This window comes from Oryctolagus cuniculus, chromosome 10 (genome assembly GCF_964237555.1).
Source record: "Oryctolagus cuniculus chromosome 10, mOryCun1.1, whole genome shotgun sequence".
NCBI lineage: Eukaryota > Metazoa > Chordata > Mammalia > Lagomorpha > Leporidae > Oryctolagus > Oryctolagus cuniculus.
In genome coordinates, this window is record NC_091441.1 from 114,567,984 (window position 1) to 114,591,181 (window position 23,198).

General features: G+C 51.3%; 1 non-coding gene across 1 annotated transcript; it reads right to left on the reverse strand.

Annotated features, from left to right (window-relative positions):
• Window positions 1-17,426: 17,426 nt before the first annotated feature.
• Window positions 17,427-17,499, reverse strand: LOC127492566 (small nucleolar RNA SNORD5). The gene has a single exon (XR_007922076.1). It is a non-coding gene; the product is annotated as a small nucleolar RNA SNORD5 (small nucleolar RNA).
• Window positions 17,500-23,198: the final 5,699 nt, after the last annotated feature.

Consider the following 23,198-nt stretch of genomic DNA (forward strand, 5'->3'; position numbering starts at 1 on the left):
GTGAAGACACAGATCCGAAATAACAGTTGTGTGGCCTTGGTCAGGTTCTCTGCACCTCTGGGTTCTCATCTGTCTAATGGGCACCTTCATTTCATGGAGAGCACAGCTCTGGCCCATGGGTGCTCATCAGCAGGGCTGGGAAGGAGTTCAGGAGATTCCACCCCAAAATACAGTGCCTTGGACTTCCAACTGAGAGCAGAAATTGCAAAGGAGGGCTCTCTCTGACCTTGTTATCTTAGTAAAGATGGCTCCTCCCAAAGGCACACAGTCTGAACTGTCAACAATTGGGGAGATTAACCACCCCAGGAGAGCAGACTGGGGGTCTGCCCCACCCACAGACTCAGCAGTGTCTGCACAGGGCCCGTGTCTTCCCCAGAAATCATTTACTTCGCCCTAAGCTGCGTACCCCCTCCCCCATATGCAGAGGGTGCACAGGCTGGCGATCCACTGGGGCTTCTCCCCGGGATGCCCCGTGCACACATGGATGCACACGCCTCGTTGGCCGTCCACCTGCCTCCCGTCAGCTTAGTTCACAGGCTCAGTCCTCAGACCATCCCAGGGTTGAGGGAAAATTCTTCCTCCCCCACAAGAGGCGCGGACCCAGCCGAGGGTTTGCCCCTTCCTCCAGCCAGTTCTTCATGATCCTGAAAAATGTGCTATGCACAGCAAAAAATGACTCCGGGCAGGAGCCTTGGCTCTCAGCTCCAGCTGCGCGTTAAAGTTGTGTGGGAAAATTGTTAAGATGCCAGTGCCCGCTGCCCTCCCTGGAGGTTGGGTTGAACTCGTCTGGGTTAGTGAGCAGGTGGTTCCTAGGGCAGCCAGGGCGAGGACCACCGTGCTCCACCAGGAATTCATTACTTGGGAATTCATTTGAGGGGCTGAAAAGAAGGCTACTGTGGCCAGCCATCCCAGTTTGCTCAGCTTTGCAATGAAAGTCCTGCCTCCCAAGGAATCCCCCTCCCGGCCTGTCCTGGGGAAGCGCCCCCCCCCCCCCCCCGGAGGATATGCCAGAGGCCGCTCTGTGCTGCTCAGCCTAGCACTTCCTTTCAGGTTTGCAGCCAAAGGACTTCGGAGCCTTTAGAACACAGACAAGTCAGCTGCCACAGCCCCGGGGCTCGCTCCCAGGGCTTGCTCCCGGGTTCTGAAGGGCGGAGGGGAGCTCTGAGCTCTGCTGCCCCATCACTGGGCTGGATTGGGGGCAGCGGTCAGGAGGCCAGGGCTTCCCACACCTGCTCATGGTGGCAGATGGTGCAGGGTCCCACAAAACGCAGCTTCCGACCCAGCAGGTCTGGGGTGGACCTGAGCTTGCGTGTTTCTGTTTTTTTGTTTGTTTCTGTTTTTTGTTTGTTTGTTTCTCTTTCAGGTTTTATTTTTATTTTCTGATTGTGCATTTAAAATTTTTACTGATTTATTTGTTTTCATTCTTGTAAAAAGATTTTTATTTATTTGAAAGGCAGGGTGGGGGGTAAGAGGGCGGGAGATGGGTCGGGAGGACTGAAGAGCCTGAGCCATGACCTGCTGCCTCCCAGGGTGCACGCAGTAGGAGGCTGGCGCTGCTGTGCTGTGCCCCCGACTCTGCACTCCCCAGGAACTCGGCTGCTGCTGGTCCAGGCGCTGCGCTAGGCAGAGCCACGCTCCAGGGACACTTTTTGGGGGTGCGGGCACCTCTCTCACTTATTACCCACAGGGCCTTGGGGAAATTGCTTCTTGCAACCCTTTCCATGACAGTAGTAACACTGCTTCACTGGTGCTGCCCAGGCAGTAATGGGAAAGTGGGAGACTGAAGACTAAACACACCTGCCACTCAGCAGCTGCGCACTTGGGAGTTCCCGTTCCATCCCTGCGGGCATGCACCTGTCACACCTCCTGCTTGACGGGCTCCCTTTAACACTTAGCAGGATCCTTGCTATGGACAGAGTACCGCACTGATCCGAGAGAGGCTCAGCAGCAGCTGGGGACCGCTATGCCTTTAAGTTTAGCATTTGTGTGCCCTGAGGAGGAAAATCCCGTTTCATTTAGAGACGATGTTGGTGGCCAACAGTTTTTATTTCAAGGGAAATAATAATAACGCCATGGAAGAAACAATTTGTAAAATAACCTGTCTCAGAATGCTGAGGCTGGAGAGTGAAGGCACGAGATCATAAATTGCCCTGGGGGTGTGGTGGGGGACGTTGTGGCGTGGCAGGTTAAGTCACCACCTGGATGCTGGCATCCCATACTGGAGGGCCTGGGTTTGAGTCCTGCCTCTGCTTCCCGTTCAGCTCCCTGGTAGGCAACAGGTGGTGGCCTAAGTACTTAGGTTCCTCCACTCACATGGGAGATCTAGGTGGAGTTCCTGGCTCCTGGCTTCAGCCTGGCCCAGCCCTGGCTGTTGCAGGCATTTGGGGGAAGGAACTATGGGATGGAGGATCTTTCTCTCCCTTCCACACCTGCTTTTCTATCAGTCCCCCTTTCTAAAAATAATCATAATAATCCAAAGACTTAGAAAAACACAGGCTTTGGAATCAGAAATTCCCGGGTCTGAATCCGGTCACTGTGCCAAGGGCCCTTGGCAGTCACGCCCCCTCTGCTCTTGTTTGGATGTTAAGCCCCACCCAAAGGCCCAGGTGTTAGACACTTGCCCTCAAAGTTGTGTGTCCATGCACTGAGCAGGTGGAAGCCTAATCTAATTGTAGTGTCTGGAGGTGGGGCCTGCGGGAGGTGATTGAATCGGGCTGGGTCGTTGGGTGGAGCCTGCTCATTAAATCCTGGCCGCCCTTTAAGAGCCCACAGAGACGGAGCCGCTGGCACTCCCTCTTGCCGTGTGCTGCTCTGTGCCTCCTCGGGGTTCTGCCGGCAAGGTGCCCTAAGGATGGGGCTGCCCTGGTCCTCTACTGCGAGCCTTTAAAGCTGACCGCCAAGTACTTTCTTTAAAAGTTTTCTCGGGAAACACTAGCTCATACACCTCTCTGAACATCCATTTTCTCTGCTGTGCAACAGGGAGAACAATCCCTACAGGGTTGGCCGGGGCAGCTGTCTGGGGCCCTCAGCAGGCAGTTCATGCTGTTGAGGTTCCTCTAGGAGCCTGGCCACAGACCAGAAGCTGTGAGAGGAGCTACGGCTGGCACGCTGGGACCAGGGGCTCTGCAGACTACCCCCCCCCCAGCCTTCTTGTTGAACCCTAAAGGCTCCAAATGCATTCCTAGGGCAATGGGCGTTGTGGTGCAGTGGGTAAGATGCTGCTCAGAGCGACCGCATCACCTATCAGAGTACCTGCGTTCAAGTTCCAGCCAGCTTCCCAGTAATCTACACCTGGGAAGTAACAGGTGCCTGCTTAAGTACTTGGGTTCTGGCTACCACCACAGAAAACCTGGATGCTGTTGCAGGCTTCTGTCCTTGGCCTGGCCCAGCCCTGCTTGGTTTGGGCACTTGAAGAATGAGCCAGAACATGGAAGACACATTTCTCTCTCTCTCTTTCTCTCTCTCTTTCTCTCTCTCTCTCTCTGTCTCTGTCTCTGTCTCTGTCTCTCTGCCTTTCAACTAAATAAGGCTTTAAAAATAAAGAGTTGGCTCCAGGTCTCCTGGCTGCCCGTGCCCACTGGGCCCCTTGCCTTTCCTCCCCGTGGTCTGAGGTTCCCGGATGATAGTAGATTCCCAGGTCGTTGCAGCCACTTGCCAGACGATGCCCCTGGCACGTTTTGCACGTTAATCCCCATGCTTATTCTCTGAGGCAGGTGCTATTATTAGCTTCCTTTTGCATGGGTGAAGAAGCAGAGGCACAGAGGCACTAAACAAGTGAGCCACCGTCACACAGCCGGGAAGTAGCAGTACCCGGTTTTTTAAGCTCTGGCAGCCTGGCACTGATGTGTGTGATGCCAACCACCACACCACCCTACCTGTGGTGGAGACACCGAGCACTTTCTTCCTATTTATGTATGTCAAAGAGACAGAAAAGTTGCAAGACAAGAGTGGAAAAAGTCCCAATCCTCTCCCCGACCCCTCCCCGGCAGTAACGCTTTGGGGTCCTCTCTGAACACGAGCCGTGCGTACAGGAGAATGTCAGCCACACACAGCTGAGTCCTACAGCGCTGGGAGAATGGTGCAGAGCCCTCACTCAGGAGCCCGTCCTGCAGGCTGCAGGTCTCCCAGCGCTCGCTCTGCCCATGAGACCCTGGGCAAAGGTGCTTCATGTGAGTCTCAGTCTCCTCTTCTGTAAAATGGGACAGATGGAGCCCAGCCTGGCTTATCCTGCTGCCTGCATCCAGAGAGCTTGCAACAAACACGTAGCAGCTACAATCAGTCCTGAGGATTCGTGGCTGCTGTGTTCTCTGGAGAGCTGGTGAGGCAGCCTCGGGCTCAAGCAAGATGCAAGGTATGGCCACCGAGAGAATAGAGGGTGAAGACGACAGCAGCTCTGAGGGCAGAGGCACCGGTGTGGAAGCTCAGGACCTACGTAAGGGTCGGGACAGTTTAAAATGAGGCGCATGGCGGCCGGCGCCACGGCTCACTAGGCTAATCCTCCGCCTGCGGCGCCGGCACTCCGGGTTCTGTCCCGGTTGCTCCTCTTCCAATCCAGCTCTCTGCTGTGGCCCGGGAGTGCAGTGGAGGGTGGCCCAAATGCTTGGGCCCTGCACCCGCATGGGAGACCAGGAGGAAGCACCTGGCTCCTGGCTTTGGATCGGTGCAGCACGCCAGCGGTACCAGCCATTTGGGGAGTGAACCAACAGAAGGAAGACCTTTCTCTCTGTCTCTCTCACTGTCTAACTCTGCCTGTCAAGAAAAATTAAATAAAAATAAAAAATTTTTTAAAAATGAGGTGCATGGTGCCAGAACTATAGCCATGCAAGACTTCCAAAGTTCAGACTTTTTTTTTTAAAGATTCATTTATTTACTTGAAAGTCAGAGTTACAGAGAGAGAGAGAGACAGAGATCTTCCATCCACTGGGTCACTCCTTGAATGGCTGCAGTGGCCAGGTCTGAGCTGATCCAAAGCCAGGGGCCAGGAGCTTCTTCCTGGTCTCCCACGTGGGTGCAGGGGCTCAAACCCTTGGGCCATCGTTTGCTGCTTTCCCAGGTGCATTAGCAGGGAGCTGGATTGAAATTGGAGTAGCTGGGACTCAAACCAGCACCCATATGGGATGCTGACGCTCTATGTGGCAGCTTCACCCACTATGCCACAGTACCAGTCCCCAAAGTCCAGACTTTAAAAGACAGGCACTGTGATACAATGGGTTGAGCCACACTTGGAACTCCTGCTTTCCATGTTGGAGTCCCTGGGTTCGAGTCCCATCTCTTCTTCCATTTCAGCTTCCTGAAGATACACTGGGAGGCAGCAGATGAGGACCCAAATGCTTGGGTCCCTGCCACCCATGTAGGAGACTTAGATTGAGTTCCTGGCTCCTGGCTTTAACCTGGCCCACCCTGGCTGTTGTAGGCATTTGGAGAGTGAACCAGTGGATGCTTCTGTCTCTGTCCCGCTCCCTCTCTCCCCACCTCCCTGCCCCATCACTCTACCTTTCAAATAAATAAATCAATAAAACTTTTCTAAAAATATAAGTCTACTTTGATGCAAAAAATTTTTTGAAATCCGTGCATACCAGGAGTCTCCCAAAAGTTCATGGGAAATGCATATCATGAAGAAACTCTGTACGGATCTCAAGAATGTTTTACACCCAGATAAACATCTTTTCATTCCGTTTCTCCGTGAACTTTCTGAGCCTCTGCAGGCTGCACTGTGGGTGCGGCGTGAAGGCTGGAGGAGGCGCTGGCTCCCGCGGGCCGGGGTCTGGGCCTGGGCCAGGCGGGCCCCTGGTGGGGCGGAGAATTCTCACTGAGTGTGATCATTCCTGAAACTGGCCGGGTAGTCTCCGCCCTCCACGTAAATAGGTGTTGCTATTCTGAGCCAGGCCTGTGATAAAAATACTTGCTCTGCTTTGCACGGTGTTTTTTTTTTTTAACCATGAAAATAACAGGGCACTAGGCTGTCTATTTTAGGTTGGGGCCTTTGGCTGGCTTTCAAAGTCACAGCCCAAATGAGACCTATTTAGAAACAGGCCACCGCACACTTGGCGCTGCAGAGCAAGCCGGTGTGAACTGACACACCTAAGCCACACCGGGGCCTTGTGTACCTGTGAATGTCCGCCTGAGCCCAGCCTGCCTGGCCCCCCACCTTAGGAATCCTGCCCCAGTGTGGGACTGGGGTGTGGGGAATGCTCCCCAACTTCTCTGTAAATCAGCCCATCCCCTGGAAGCTGGGAGCCAGGCCTGAGCTCTGGTTGGGGCCCTGTCCCTAGCTCTGGGCTGGATTTTTCCATCCTCAGGGGCCCAAAGGGTACCTCTGGGGCCTGAGAGAGCAGCTACAGAGGAAAGGACCTGAGTAGGCTTAGGATGGAATCTTGGCTCTGGCTTTCACCAGCTGTGTGACCTTAGGCAAGTAACCTCACCTCTCTGAGCCCCTGTTTTCTTAGTAAGATGGAAATATGAAAGCCAGCCTTCTAGGACTTTGGGGAAGATTTAAAAAGATAGTATAGTGAAAAGTACCTAATGCAGGGTGGCTCCCAAGTGTGGAGACACAGGGACATTTTCCAAATAGATGATTAATTGGTAGTATGCATTAAAAGTCTCTGTATTATCAGTCTATGATCACTCTATGGTAATAATAATTGCTAGCATCTCTGTGGTATGTCTATCAGCACTGTTATAAATGCTTTACAAACATCACCTCTTTGATTCTTTGTGACAACCTAGAAACTTGACCCTATATTATACCATTCTTCAGATGAAGAAGTTGAGATTCAGAGATGAAGTGATTCAGCCAAGATCATAGAACTAGCAAGTGGCAGAATCAAGACCCAAACCCAGATAGCTAACCATCACACTGTAGTTAACTTCTATACTGTTGTTCGTTTTTTCTAATACAATGGATGTCTTAATACTCAGATAATGAGTAAAAGTGCAGTTACAACAGTTGCAAAGTCCTGGCACTGCACAGGAAGCACCCAGTGATTGCAACCTTCAGCTGCCTTTCTCAAGAATTCGAGGGGTGTGGGTGTGGGTGTGTGTGTGTGTGTTTGGCATAGCAATGAAGATGTCATTTGGGACACCTGCATCCCATTTAGGACTTGCCTGGGTTCAAGACCTGACAGCATCCCTGGTCCCAGCTTCCTGCCAATGCAGACCCTGGGTTGGGGGAGGGGGCAGCAGGTGACGGCACAAGTGACTGAGTCCCTGCCACCCTCATGGGAGGCTCAGATCAAGCGGCCAGTCTCAGGGCCTGGGTCATGTGGGCATTTGGGGAGCGAAGCAACTCATGGAGTTGTCTTTCTCTCTCCCTCCCTGGCTCTCCCTTGCAAATAAAATAATTAATTTTCCAAAAGATTATAAGGGTACTTCAAAAAGTTCGTTGTGTATAAAGACTAGTTTATTTTTGTACAAAAAATAAACTGAAATGTCTGCATATTTGTGCGCTGAGAACCCCCAGCGGGGAGGAGTGAGCCAGCATTTCTGACCTGGGCCAACCTGGCAGGTGAGAGGCCTCTGGGGCGACTTCTGCGGCTCTGCTGGCAGCCGTCTTTTACAGGCTTGGCTCCTTTCTCTGAATGTTCATATCCACTGACCATTTTCCTACTGGATTCTTGCTTCTTCTGATTTCTGCAGCTCTTTTTATATTAGGGTAACCTTTCATCTGCGAATTGAATTACAAGTATTTGTCTGCAGTTTGCTGTTTGACCTTTGGTGTGGCCTAAGGTATTTATTATCATGCAGAAAGTTAACTTTTCTATTTAAAGATTTTGTTTATTTATGTGAAAGGCAGAGTTATAGAGGGGGGAGAGATAGATAGAGAGAGAGAGAGAGAGAGAGAGAGAGAGAGACAGACCGAGACCTTCTATCCGCTTGCTGGTTCACTCTCCAAATGGCTGCAACAGCCAGCGCTGGGCTAGACCGAAGCCAGGAACCAGGAGCTTCTTCCACATCTTCCACGTGGGATGCAGGGGCCCAAGCCCTCAGCCATCGGCTGCTGCTTTTCTCAGGGGCATTTGCAGGGAGCTGGATCAGAAGTGGAGCAGCCGGGACTCAAACTGGCACCCATGTGGGATATTGGCAGGCAGCAGCTTCACCAGCTACACTGGTCCCCCAAAAGTTGATTTTTATGTAGGTGAATTTGTCCATCTTTTATGGCCTTTGGAATTTGAAGCATGCTTTGAAAAGACAATTTTTGGGGCTGGTGCTGTGGCACAGTGGGTTAAAGCCCTGGCCCGAAACGCCAGCATCTCATATGCACGCCAGTTCTAGTCCCGGCTGCTCCACTTGCAATCCATCTCTCTGCTGTGGCCTGGGAAAGCAGTGGAAGATGGCCCAAGTCCTTGGGCCCCTGCACCCACGTGGGAGACCTGGAAGAAGCTCCTGGCTCCTGCCTTCAGATCGGCACAGCTCCAGCCGTTGCGGCCATCTGGGGAGTGAACCAGCAGATGGAAGACCTCTGTTTCTGTCTCTACCTCTCTCTGTAACTCTGTCTTTCAAATAAAAATAAAATAAATCTTTAAAAAGAAGACAATTTTTTAGAAAGATTTATTTATGTATTTAAACATCTGCATTCCAGAGAGAGAGGGAAAGACAGAGGGAGGCCTTCATTGGGTATATTCATGCCATCACAAAGTACCATAAATTCAGTGGCTCCAAAAACAGAAGTGAATCCTGCCACCGTTCTGGGGACCAAAAGTCTGAAATGCAGCGGTCAGCACTGCCATGTCCCTGTGACTCTGGGTGGAACGCTGCCCTGTCTCCTGGCTGTTTCTGCCAGTGCGGCCACACCAGGCATTCCTCGGCTGCAGCCGCATCGCCAGTCCTTGCTCTGTCGCTACGTGGCCGTCTGTGTCTTGTCTTTCTCTTCTTCCTGATGTACAGACATCAGTCGTGCTGGGTGAGTGTCCACCCCACTCCACCCCACCCCCATCTTGCCTTGATTGTGTCTGCAAAAACCCTATTTCCAAGTAAGGTCACCTTGACTGTTCTGGGGGTTAGGACTTTGCGAGGGTTCACGGTTCAACCTTATAACATTTAGTTCTTCAAAACTGATCTCTGAAGGGGGCGGCTTAAAGGTCACAGACTAAATCATAAAGAAAATTTTCAAAATGCAGATGAAAGAGCCCTCGGGTTTTTTGAAAAAAATTTTTTTATTTGAAAGGTAGAGTTTTAGACAGTGAGAGAGAGAGAGAGACAGAAAGGTCTTCCTTCTGTTGGTTCACTCCCCAAATGGCCGCTACGGCCAGCACTATGCCGATCCGAAGCCAGGAGCCAGGTGCCTCCTCCTGGTCTCCCATGCGGGTGCAGGGCCCAAGCACTTGGGCCATCCTCCACTGCCTTCCCAGACCACAGCAGAGAGCTGGACTGGAAGAGGAGCAACGGGGACTAGAACCCGGCGCCCATATGAGATGCCGGCGCTGCAGGGGCAGGATTAACCAAGTGAGCCATGGCACCCTCAGGTTTAAAAACTCCACAATTACCATCACAATAATAGCAGCTCACAATAAAATCACCAAAAATAAAAGCAAAACAGTCGCAAAGTGAAAAGGCACATAAAATGGGAGACTAGGAATGGGGATGGGAGTGGAGGCACAGCGAGGATGGCGCATTGCATCCTGGGGCGCCTGCTCTGCCTCTGCCCCGGCTGCCTGCTAATGCACACCCTGGATGGGAGCAGATGATGCCTCAAGCGCTTGATCTCTGCCACCTGCGTGGGAGACCCAGATGGAGCTTTGGGCTCCTGGTTTCAGCTTGGCCAAGACCTGTTTATTGAGGGCATTAAGGAGTGAATCAGTGGATGGAAGATCTCTCTCTCTCTCTCTCTCTCTTTCTCTTTCTCTCTCTCTCTCTCTCTCTCACACTCTTACATACTTTTTCTCTCCCTCTCTCACTCTGTCTTTGAAAAAAAAATCTTTTTTTAAAAAAGACTAGGAATCAACATTTGCAGCAAAAATAAATCTTAAGAAGGCAAGTGGGCATTGTAGCACAATGACTTAACATGCCGTTTAGAAAACCTGCATCCTGTGCTGATGGGAGTCCCAGCTACTCTGATCTGAGCCAGCTCTCTGCTCATGTGCCTGGGAAGCAGCAGATGGTGGCTCAAGTATTTGAGCCCCTGCCACCCATGTGGGAGACCTGGGTAGAGTTCCTGGCTCCTAGCCCAACTCTGGCTCTTGTGGTCATATGGGAAGTGAACCAGCAGAAGGGAGATCTACCTGTGTCTCTCCATCTTTCTCTGTGTCAGGATGCCTTTCAAATAAAGAAAGAAAGTCGGCCGGTGCCGCGGCTCACTAGGCTAATCCTCTGCCTTGCGGCGCCGGCACACCGGGTTCTAGCCTTGCCGGCGCTGGATTCTGTCCCGGTTGCCCCTCGTCCAGGCCAGCTCTTTGCTGTGGCCAGGGAGTGCAGTGGAGGATGGCCCAATTACTTGGGCCCTGCACCCCATGTGAGACCAGAAGTACCTGGCTCCTGCCATCAGATCAGCGCGGTGCACCGGCCGGGGCGGCCATTGGAGGGTGAACCAATGGCAAAGGAAGACCTTTCTCTCTGTCTCTCTCTCACTGTCCACTCTGCCTGTCAAAAAAAAAAAATGTCTTTAAAAAGTTAACTCCTAGATCAGAAAAAAATTCACCCATTGACAGGAAAAAATTCTGATACCCTAATGGTCAAAGAACATGGACACAAATCAGAAAACAGGAAATATCTATTTGGGAAAATATTTACCCCCTGTGACTAAGCACAGAGATATAAATTAAAACAGTGATAAAGTGTTTCTCTTTTTCCAATAACCAACAGAAAAAAAAAAAAAAAAGGAAAGTATTGGGCTGGCAGAAGTGTAATGGAACTAGCAACCTCACCAAGCCTCTTAGGAGCAGTTAGGGTAGTGTGTTCCAGAGAGCAAGTTGGCAACACACATCCAGGGCCATAAAAACGTTTATACCAGTTGGTCCAGTTATTCGACTTCTGGGGCTCTCTATTAGGGAAATGATTTGAAGGGTGGAAAAGCTATGAGAAAAGGTAGGGAGAAGGATCCAGGGGGGATCCCAAGCACTGTGCACATCTTATCTCCCTAATCCCCGCAATAGCGCCCTGTGGCACGTATGCACTGCCCTTGGGAGATAAGGACACCAGGCTCTGGGAGGTGAGGCCCCTGTCAAGGTCATCTAGCTTGTAAACCCCAGAGCCGGGCTTGCAGCCAGGTGACCCACTTCTCAAGCCACTGGGCTCTCAGCTCCCCGGGCCGCAGGCCAGACGGAGCACTCCGCCCCAGTCGGGCAGAATACAGGGGTTTGCAGGGAGGGGGCTCTGAGCTCCGAGCTTGTGTGACTCTTGCTGAAAGTAAACTCAAGAAATACAGAAATGAGTAGGAACTGGGCAGAGAAATGTGAGACCCTCTTCATGCCCCTTCGGCTGTGGGGCCTGCAGCCAAAATTAATCTTCGTTTGGTGCGTTCATGTCCATGTTTTAGTGTTTTCTTAACGAAGATCAGCTACTTAGTGTGTTTGGTTGCCTATTTACTTATTGAGCAAATGCATTGCAGTGATTAAAAGTACAGATTCTCTAGTGCAATTTTTTTTTTTTTGTAAATTTTCTGCTTGTTTGAAATTACACCCAAATAAGAAGTTATTTAAAAAAAAAAAAAGAAATCGGAGGATAGACCTTGGGCACGGCATTTAGCCTCTGCTTAGGCTGCCCATGTTCTGTGTCAGTGTGTCTGGTTTGAGTCCTGGTGCTCTGCTTCTGATTCAGCTTTCTACTAATGTGCATCGCTGGAGGCAGCAGGTGACAGCTCAGGTACGTGGGTCCCCACCACCCCTCCTGGGAGACCTGGATGGAATTCCAGGCTCCTGTCCTTTGCCTGGCCCAGCCCTGGCTGTTGCAGGCATTTGGGGATTGAATCAGTGGGTAGAAGATGTCGCTCTGTGTCTCTGCCTTTCAAGAAAGATGAAAAGAAAGACATACGAGTTTGTCGTTTTTTTTTGTTTGTTTGTTTTGTTTTGTTTTTTAATAGGTAGGTATGTGGCCCACACTGCGGCTCACTAGACTAATCCTCCGCCTGCGGTGCCGGCACACCAGGTTCTAGCCCTGGCTGGGGCGCCGGATTCTGTCCCGGTTGCCCCTCTTCCAAGCCAGCTCTCTGCTGTGGCCAGGAAAGGCAGTGGAGGATGGCCCAAGTGCTTGGGCCCTGCACGCGCATGGGAGACCAGAAGTACCTGGCTCCTGGCTTCAGATCGGTGCAGTGCGCCAGCCGCAGCGGCCATTGGGGGGTGAACCAATGGAAAAGGAAGACCTTTCTCTCTGTCTCTCTCTCTCACTGTCCACTCTGCCTGTCCAAAAATAAAAAAATAAAAAAAAAAAATAGGGAGGTGTGGAGTTGAACAGTTTAAATTGGGTCTACAGGTCACCCACAGTTCCCTCGTGTGTGAAATGGGTTCTTAGGAGATTCAGTCATATTCTTCACAGCCACACGTCCTAGGGCTTTATGCCCGATGAGTTAGCAGTGTTCTACCCTTGCTAGCTGTTGCTGTGAACGGTTTCCTTCCTTGTTATACGGCCAACCAACTTGCCGTGGAGTCGTCTGGCTTCTGAGATTGTATCTAAAAGAAAATGTTGGTTTCCCTGACGGAACCAGTGCCTACAGGATTTGAGTATACCAGAAGGACCCTCAGGCGGAAGATAAAACCACAGTTGGCCCGATACATCACGGGGAATGAATTGAGAGAATGCATCCTGCAGAATTTTAAACGTGCAAACCCCACTCAAGGCTGAGAGAAGGGCTGCACCGACAGCTGGACTTCGGTCTGCCTGGTGACAGGTGTTTTTAGCTAAGGTCGCTCCTCTTGTGTCTCCTTTGAGTCTTTCCGCCCTGGAGCTGTAAGTGCAGCAGCACGAGATTCAGCGAAACATCAGAGGGCTGCACCGCCAGCTGCAGAACAGAGCTCTTCAGTTAGCTCCTGGCTGACTCAGAGTTAGAGGGCCAGTGTCTGCTTGTCAGGGCTGCAAGCACTTCAGAAAGTTCATGGCAAATGGAAGTAAAAGTGTATCTGGCAGCAAACAATCTGGGAATTGGTAGACAGTGATCATCCCAGTGTTCTCGCAGCATGCTGAGCCTTGGCTGGTGAAGGTGCTCACCTGGCCTCTCCAACAGGGCGGCCTGGGATCTGCAAGAGCCTTGGAGGCTGGCAGGGTGAAGCCAGCCACGGCGATGCAGAGCTGCAGAAGGAAGTATGGACGGTGCCAGACTGAGCTGCAGCGCTGTTGGGCCTTGGGGCCTGGAACATTCCTTCAGTTCAAAGATGCTCTCCCTCTGAAACGCGTGCATACCCCTCTCCCGGGACTTGCAGCTGTCGTCAGAGAAATGACCTTCGCTGAATGTCAGCACTCGGTTTGCAGAGAGATTGCTGGAGCTCGCACTGGGACTCTGTCACAAGCAATGGCAAACTCATCCCGGGGCGGGGATTGAGGCCCAGAGAAAGGGAACCCAGTGCTGCGTCCAACTGGAAAGCCCAGGTCTGGCTGGTTCCAGGGCTCAGCTTGGCCCTCACTCTCAGGCCCTGTGCACGCCAGGCCCCCCTCTTGTCCTGTACAGGTGGTGGATACAGCCCCTGCCTTCCCTCCCCTCCAGGCCCAAGTCCATAGGAAAGGCCAGAGATTTATTTGAGAGCTTCCCCACACACCCCAACATTTAACTCTGATTGGGTCCACTGGGTCATGTGTCCATCTCTGAACCAATCACAGTGACCCGGGCCATATGCTGAGTTCCAGGCTCCATTCCTTGGACCCAGCCAAACAGGCTGAGAATAGGGGAGGAGTGGGTCCCCAAACTTTGGTTAGGAGAAGAAAGGAAGACAGGCAATGAAGTCCTCTGTAACCAACTACTCCAAACAAGGCGTGGGGCCTTCGGTGGAGGACAGCTCGGAGACAGCTCAAATGCCTCCCAGCCCCGACGCGTGCTCCGGGCGTCATTGCCAACTGACCCGACCAGCCCTGCTTCCCTGGGCGCTTGCCATGCCAGTCATCTCCGGCTGCGTCGCAAATCACCCCCAAAACTTGGTGCCGGAAGCAACAAGCATTGATGTTCTCACACAGTTAATCGGGGACGACCTCAGGTTCAGCGGGTGATAGGGCTCAGGCTCTCTCATGAGGTTGTGGTCAAAAAAAATAACAACAAAAAGGCTGAGGTTGTGGTTGTGGGCAGCAGGGTGCTGGGAAAGCCGACCCGACTGCAGAACCAGCTCGCAAGCTCGCCCGTGTGGCTGGTGGCAGGAGGCCGCAGCCCCACCATGGGGCCTGTCCCAGGGCTGCTCATGGGAAGCCAGCGAGCCACAGAGAGACAGAAGGCTCACCTGATGTCTTCATCCTTGGGCGAAATTCTTCTTTTTTAAAATTCGCATTCTTGCTTGAATTAGCAGCTTCACATGCTCTCTTTTATGGCTTAGCCTTGGACGTGGCATTCCATTACTTCTGCCATATTTGGGTCCCGCAGACCAAGCTGATGTGGCAGAGAGTTCCTGGAAGAGGTGGTCTTTGGGAGGCAGCTTGGAGTCTGGCCGCCATGCTCCGACTGCCGCTTTGTACCTCTGCTTGGCGTTTACCTGCCCTGTGCCCCCTCCCCCTCCCCCTCCCCCGCCCTTGGAGAGCTTCCTTTGTGCCTTCGTCTCCGTGCAGACACCTCCTCCAGGCCCCCTTGTCTCCTCATGCCCTCTCTGTGTAGCACGGGCCTTGGCTTCCTTACGTAGGCCCACAATTCATTCGTTCTGAGTCCTGCAGGGTCATTGTCCCAACGCTGGGACCTTGTCCTTACGTCTCTGATGGCTGGCTCCCAGAAAAGGTTCACCGATACAAACTGAATGGTAGGTAACGGAGAATGCAGGAGAGAAGGGGGACGATTGTCCACACAATTTCAGCAAAACGAAACAGCGTAAGCATGTCTCCAGCCCTGCTTATCTGGTTTTCATTATGTCTTTGGAGTCAGCCAACCTGAGCCAATGGAGGAAACCAGAGTGACTTTAGATCATGGATAGTGGTGACAACAAAATCGCCTGAGATGAACGTTCCAGTCATCAGAGAAGCTTGGAGCCTTAGGGTTTGTCTCAAGGTGGGAGCCACAGTTTCTCTTCTGTCTTAGCTGGTAGTGAACAAGTGTATACAAAGCACCAGCTCCGCACTGCGAGATCAGGGTGGTAGAATATAACAGGAATGTGTCGGGTGCTCATTCCTGGGCCAAACCTTTTATTTTTAAGATTTTATTAACTTGAAAGGCAGAGTTATAGACAGGGAAGCAGTGGGTTCACTCCCCAAAGTTGCGGTCCCGGCCCAAGCCAGGGGCCCCAAGCGTCATCCGAGTCTCCCACATGGGTGGCAGGGTCCCCAAGCACTTGAGCCATCTTCTGCTGCTTCCCCGGGCACACCAGCAGGGAGCTGCCAGTTCCGTTCTGTGAAGCTGCTGGTAGTTGTTTTAAACACAGAAATGCCGAAGCAGACACTGTAACATGGGGATGAGGGGCAGGAGCTGTGGTGGAGCAGCAGCTGCCTCTTGCAATGCTTGCAGTCCGTATGGGAGTGTCTGGTTCCGTTCTGGCTGCTCTTCCAATCTAGCTTCCTGCTGGTGCATCCTGGAGGCAGTGGATGATGGCTCAAGTACTTGAGTCCCAGCTACACACATGAAAACCCAGGTGGAACTGCTAGCTCCTGGCGTCTGTCTCATCCCACCCTGGCTGTTGGAGGCATTCGGGAGAGTGAACCAGCTGACAGAAAATCCCTATGTCTCTACCTCTCTGCTTTTCAAATAAATAAAAATACAGAATCATTTAAAAAATCAAATGGCAATGCTGTATTTTAAGTGCTTATATTCAACAAAATAATACTTTTAAATTCATAATCTTCCCTTTATAAACATAGTGGTTCTTCAAAAAGCTCATGGAAAATGTGTATTATGAAAAATACTGTGGAAGGATTTCCATTTTTCACACCATTATAAATATCTTTTAATTCTGTTTGCCATAAACTTTTGGACATTCCCCCAAAATTCAAATTTATGATGCTCCTTACAAGATCATTAAAAGACTTATTTTAAAGTGTAATCATAGACATGTCTGATTGTGCATCTCAAAGATGGCTACAACAACCCCTCCCATCTCTCACCACTCCAATCCAGAGGTGGACTTTCTCTTCCTTCTTGTCTCATGGGCTGGTGGCTGCTTCCCCTGATAGTGTCCAGCAGTAGTGACGCTGGGTCACTAGGAAAAGGTCCCTGCTGGGGCTGGCATTGGTCTACAATTCAGCTCCCAGGTAAGAGTCCCACAGTCTTCATCAGAGTGCCTGGGTTTGGTATCACCTCTGGCTCCTGATTCCAGCTTCCTGCTAATCAGACCCTGGGAGGCAGCAGTGGTGCCTCAGGTAGTTGGGTTCTTGCCCTCCGTGTGAGAGTCGGGGATTGAGTTCCTGGCTCCCGGCTCCAGTGGTCAGCCTAGCCCTGGCCACTGTGGATGTCTGCGGAAGCAGAACAGCAGACAGGTGCTCCCTCTCATATTTTACCTCCCTCCCTCCCTCCCTCCCTCCCTCCCTCCCTCCCTCCCTTCCTCCCTTCCTTCCTCCCTTCCTCCATTCCTCCCTTCCCTTCTTCCTTCCTTTCTCTCTCTTTCTCTCTCTTTCTTTCTTTCTCTTTTTGATTTTCTACAAACCAGTGTAAAGTTTATTTTTTATACTGTATAGCATAAGGCAAAATTATTTAATAATAAATTTTTATTGAAGGAAGTCCCAAGTTCCTTCCACTGTCTAAAGTCATGTAGTTAGCTCTTTTAAATCTTTATGCCCTTTTTAGGCCGGCGCCGCGGCTCACTAGGTAATCCTCCACTGCGGCGCCGGCACACCGGGTTCTAGACCCGGTCGGGGCGCTGGATTCTGTCCCGGTTGCCCCTCTTCCAGGCCAGCTCTCTGCTGTGGCCCAGGAAGGCAGTGGAGGATGGCCCAAGTGCTTGGGCCCTGCACCCGCATGGAAGGAAGACCTTTCTCTCTGTCTCTCTCTCACTGTCTAACTCTGCCTGTCCAAAAAAAAAAAAAAAAAAAACAAAAAAACAAACAAACAAAAAAAACCACACACACCTTTAAGCCCTTTTAAACAAATTGATGCTTAATTCACGGTGTCATATCAGCCCACAATTTCTGGTCTGTTAATCCTCACTTGAATTACATAATAACTTCAAAATTCCACCTAAAATCTTTGGATATAATTTCTTCAAGCAATTTACTCTTGGGTTTTTATAGAGTAGATGTACTTGCCTGATTCTTGACACACACACACATGTGAATGGCTGTATTTTTTTCCTGTGGAAAAAGTACAAAATGAATTATTTAGGAACCTTACATATTTAGCTATAACATTAGGCCATACATAGATTTCTATGTATTATAGCCACATCCAGCTTTGGTAGAATTAGGTTTTAGTTCATGTCTGTAATCGTTCAGCAGTTGAACATATAAATTCATCATGTGATCTCTCTTTCTGTCTTTATGATTCTCCAAAAATTTTTTTCCTTAAATTTTTAAAATTTTATTTATGTATTTTTAAAGATTTATTTTATTTATTTGTGGCAGAATTACATACACACACAGAGAGAGCAGAGAGAGAGAGTTTTTTTTTGACAGGCAGAGTTAGACAGTGAGAAAGAGAGAGACAGAGAGAAAGGTCTTCCTTTCTGTTGGTTCACCCCCCAAATGGCCGCTATGGCCAGCGCGCTGTGGCCGGAGAGAGAGAGAGATCTTTATCTGCTGGTTCACTCCCCAAATGACTGCAGTAGTCAGGGTTGGGCCAAACTGAAGCCAGGAACCAGAAGCTTTTTCCAGGTCTCCCACGTGGGTGCAGGGGCCCAAGCACTTGGGCCATCTTCTGCTGCTTTCCCAGGCACATTAGCAGGCACTGGATTGGAAATAGAGCAGCTGGGACTTGAACCAGCGCCTGTACGGGATGCTGGAGGAGCAAGTAGTGGCTTTATCCACTGTGCCACAATGCCGGCCCATCTGCTTGCTTTTTTTTTTTTTTTTTTTTTTTTTTTTTAAACTAAAGAACTGTCCTATATTGTTTGCTGGGGCTCTGAGCCCTCACAGAGGACCCAAACCTTGAGACCACCAAGAAGGAAGGGCCAAGAGGAGGTGCTTCGGCTCTGACCCCCAGCTGACTGTTATGCAACAATGGGCGAATGGAACAGTAGTTGACCACAGACGGTGTGGTCCGGTGACAAGGCTCCAGGTTAAAATAGTATGATGAGTGGTTTCTCTTTTTATTCTGGGCAGTGTACCTCTATAACCTTGTTTGGGCAGAATGGCAAGTTTTAAGGGCTCCGTGACCCTCCTGGCCTCTGGCTAGGGTCAGCTAAAATTTGTGAGGCCTAGTGCAAAATGTAAACACAGGACTCCGTCCAAAAAGCAAGGGGGAAACAAGTGCCATTAAAGGTACTAAATGCAGAATTTTTCCACTCTTCCAGAGTCTTGCTCGTCCTGGCTCGGTGTTTTGTATTTGTTCTTAAGTGTTGTGCTCCCTGCAGTGCAGGGACACCTCCAGGGGAGAGCAGACCCCCTTAGGGGCCTGCATGTGCCCATCAGCTGGCTCCTGGGTCCCCTTCCTGCTAGCACAGGGCAGGCATGGGAGGGGGAAGTCAACTCCCCTTCCCAATGGAACACAGTCCAACTCATGGCGGACATTATCCCACAGAGAGACGGCAGCCTCTGTGCCGGGGTGGCTCTCCCCCACCCCACCCACTCCCTGCCAAACGGGCAGTGGCTCTGCAGAGTCCAGCCTTGACCCCTGATTTTCCCAGGGCAGAGGGCTGCAACTGAGCTGGGTGGGAGAGAGAGGGGGAGGCTGGGCCAGGTAGGATGTAGGTGAGGGTGGTGGGGAGAGGCTGAAAGTCACAGAGAAAAGTAGCCAGACCCCCTGGGGAGATAGGAGGCGGGGGCAACCTGCTCCTGAGCCTCGTCCTTGGGAGTCCTGGTGAGAGTGGCCCTGGCTCTGTGGGCAAGGGCGGGTGTGAGCCACCGAGTAGGCGCTAGGGCTAGGGAACAGGCTGCTGACCCAGCTCTCCAGCTCCGGGGAGACCACTGAATTTGACCTTCAGCCTTGTTTTTGTTTGTTTTGAGTGGGTAGCACACTCACATGGTTCAAAAATTTAAAAATATAAAAAACCAGGCAGTGAGACCATTTCTCCTGCTCTGAGCCCCACCTGCCATGGCCTGTGGTCACCCTGGTGCATTCTGTGTGTCTTCCAGACATAATTTCAGCCTCTCTAAGCCAATGTTTTCCTCCCTTTTCACAGAAAGGAGCACACTGTTTGCAATGTTTTGTCTCTCTGTTTTCATTCAACAGTGTGCCTTGGCCTTCTTTCCACAGCAGAGTTCATCGTTGTGTCTTACAGCTGCGTGGTCCTTGGTGGGATGACAAGCAGCTTGGCAAGGTGTAGGCTGTGCGTGCAACACTTCACGCGTTTCCCAGTGGATCTGCGGGATGCAGTCCCCTGAAGAATAGCTACATCCTACTTAGAATCTCGACGCTGTCAAAGTGACTTTCACAGAGGTTGTTCCGATTTATGTGCTCCTGACTGACTTGTGAAGGAGCGCGTGTCTTTGTAACTGTCCTTCTAGATGGCCGCAGTGACACCACGGACACTGTGGTGGCAGCCCTAGCCGCCAGCCCCCAGCCCCTTCTATCTGCCCGCTGTGGGGGACTGACGCTGAGCCAGGTGCCTTCTGCCCCTCCGGCATCGTCGTAGCCGGGCAATCTCCCCAACCTATCATGCTAGTCACCGCTCCGCCTTGGCCCAGCCTGTCCCCACCGCCTGCCCAGCACTCCCACCTCTCAGTCTGGAAAATTCCGACTCCTCGCTCGAGACTTAGCTTGGATGTTGCTTCTCTGGAGGCCTTGCCGACCGGCCATGGCGGGGCAGGCCACTCCCTCCCTTGTTTGGGTGGCCGGGCGAGCACACTGGTGTCACCTGGTTGGGTAACTGTTTGTTTACAAGGCTCTGGCTCTCCCAGCACCCAACCCAGGCCCAGCCCGCACTTCCAACTCATCTGTGGCTAAAATTAGACTCGCCAGAGAGGCAGGATGGGATGGAAAGGCCACAGGCGTGGGAGTCAGGCTGGCCGTGACTCCATCCTCTGTCCCCTTCCCACCTCACCTCAGTGCTCCCATTCCGCCCTGTGGCCCTTGTGTGTGTCCCTCCTGCTGGGTGTTCTGCCTCCCCCCAGCCCTTCCCCTCCCTGAGTGCCCAGCTGCACTGTCAGCGAAGGAGGCCTTGCTTGCCTGCTGAGCCTGAAGGCACACCCTTCCCACCCCATTATTCTCTCATTCCTTCCTTCGGTTTACCAGTCCTGATGGTCATGCTGGCTTTTTTTTTTTTTTTTTTTTTTTTTTTTTGACAGGCAGAGTGGACAGTGAGAGAGAGAGACAGAGAGAAAGGTCTTCCTTTTCTGTTGGTTCACCCTCCAATGGCCGCCACGGCCGGCGCACCGCGCTGATCCGATGGCAGGAGCCAGGTGCTTCTCCTGGTCTCCCATGGGGTGCAGGGCCCAAGGACTTGGGCCATCCTCCACTGCACTCCCTGGCCACAGCAGAGAGCTGGCCTGGAAGAGGGGCAACCAGGACAGAATCCGGCGCCCCGACCGGGACTAGAACCTGGTATGCCGGCGCCGTAAGGTGGAGGATTAGCCTAGTGAGCTGCGGCGCCGGACTCATGCTGGTTTATATATTTGTTTGCTGCTCGTCTCCCCAGCTGGATTGTAAAGTCTGTGTGGGCAGGGATTTTGGCTTGTTCGTGGCTTTGGGCCCTGTGCTAACGCAGGGGCTGGCACGTACCAGGCACACTAGAAATCTCTATTTACTGAATGAACAAATGAGCAGGTCCAGATTCTTACTCCACCACTTCCCGGCTTGGTGTCCTTGGATTAATTACCAGCTTTCTCTGAAGCGCTCCTCACCTACAGAGTAGGCCTTTTGTTGGCTCTGTATTAGAGTTTGTGTAAAAATGTCTGATACATGAAGAGGCTCCATAAATGACAGCTACCAATTTATTAAAATTTTATTTAATTTGAAAGGCAGAGAGTGAGACAGACAGAGATCTCTCATCTGCTGATTTATTCCCCAAATGCAATAGCTGGGGCTGGGCCAGGCCGAAACCAGGAGTCCAGAGCTCAATCTAGGTGTCTCAGGTAGGTGGCAGGGACCCAAGTACTTGAGCCATCATCTGCTGCCTCCCAGGGTGCACATTAGGAGGAAGCTGAATTGGGAGCAGAGCCAGGACGTGAGCACAGGCACTCCCGTGTGGAACGCAGATGTCCCGAGTGCCATCTTTCTTTTCTTTTTCAAAGATTTATTTATTTATTATTTGAAAGGCAGAGAGAGAGAGAAAGAGAGAGAGAGAATCTTTGATTTGCTGGTTCACTCCCCAAACAGCCACAGCAGCTAGAGCTGGGCCAGGCCACAGCTAGGAGTCTGAACTCCACCTAGGTCTCCCACATGGGTGGCAAGGGCCTGAGCACTTGGGCTGTGCATTAGCAGGGACCTGTGCTATGGGATGCCAGCATCACAGGCAGTGGCTTAACCTGCTGAGCCTCCATTCTGGTACCCCAAGTGGCATCACCCAAGTGGGCCATCCTCTAACTGCTATGCCAAATGCCTATCTTGTGGCTATTATTGTTTTTTTCTTTATCTGAAAAATGCACGCTTTTGGCCAGGCTTAAAGCCCTGACTGTCCATCTTCCAAAAGTTTTTTTCATTGAGCTCTAACAAATGAAGTACACACAGACTTTTATATATTATATATGAGTATACATCCATCTAACCATCCCCCAAATCAAGATGTAGAACATTCTAATGCCCAGGGGACTTTCCCTGTTAGTCTCCGCCTACCCCTTCTCCCCACCTGTGACACCTCCCATTCTTTCCCTTCTGTTTGAGCTGACATCACTTGGTATGCCCATTCATCAAACCATTTTTTTAAGAAATGATTTATTTAGTTGAAAGACAGTTACACATACACACATACAGATCTTCCACCTGCTACTTTGCTCTCCAAATGGTCACAACCAGCAAGGCTGGGCCAGGCCAAAGCCAGCGGCCTGGGGCCCCATCTGGCTCTCCCATGTGGGTGGCAGGGGCCCTGGGCCCGAGTACTTGGGCCATCCTCTGCTGCTTTCCCAAGCACATTAGCAGGGAGCTGGATTGGAAGTGGAGCACTGGAACTCAAACCAGTGCTCATATGGGACGCTGGTGTCACAGGTAGGGGCTTAATCCACCGGGCCATGATGCGGGCCCTTCTTCAAACCATTTCTGAAGCATTCCTTCCCCCATTCCTCTCCTGAGATCTTTTTCGTAACTCTAGCTCTCCTGACCTACCACCAAAGCAGAGCTCTCCACAGTAGGGGGTATGCAACCCAGTGCAGAGCAACATGATCCCTGCAATTCCACCCCTAAATGGCTGAAAAGAACTGAAAACAGGGACTGAAGTACCTATAGCGTGTGGAGTCCAGCATCATTACTCACAACAGCCACACGATGGAAATAACTCAAATGTTTGTCAACAGATGGATAAACAAAATGTGGAAAAACTTACGATGGAGTTTATGATCCATTCATACAAAGCAATGAAGCATCCATCCGTGTTATAACGTGGATGAACTTTTAAAACATATGCTAAGTGCAAAAAGTCACGGAATGAGTCCGCTTGTCTGGAACAACTGCAGTGGGGCAGGCCTTTGGTGCAGTGGGTAACACACTGCTTGGGTTGCCCGCATCCATGCAGGAGGGGCCTGGGTTGGAGTCCAGCTCCATTCCTGATTCCAGCTTCCGCTAAAGCAGACCGCGAGAAGCAACAGTTGATGGTCCCTGCCACCCACGTGGGAGACCTGGATGGAGTGTTGGGCTCCTGACTCAGCCCTGGCTATTGTGGGCATTTGGGGGTGTGAAGCAGTGGTTGGAGATCTGTCTCTCTGCTTTCAAATAAATTAAAAATTATACACGGACTAAATCCATGGTGACACGGAATCTGTATGAGTGGTTGCCAGGGGCTAGAGGGTGGGCAGCGACGGCTGAATGGTTTAACACTGGAGTAGGAAACGTTTGGACTTAGAGGTGACAGGTAGAAACACTGGGGAGGTACCTGCTGTCCAGTTAGGACAGCTCAGTGTGTGATGTGCACTTCACC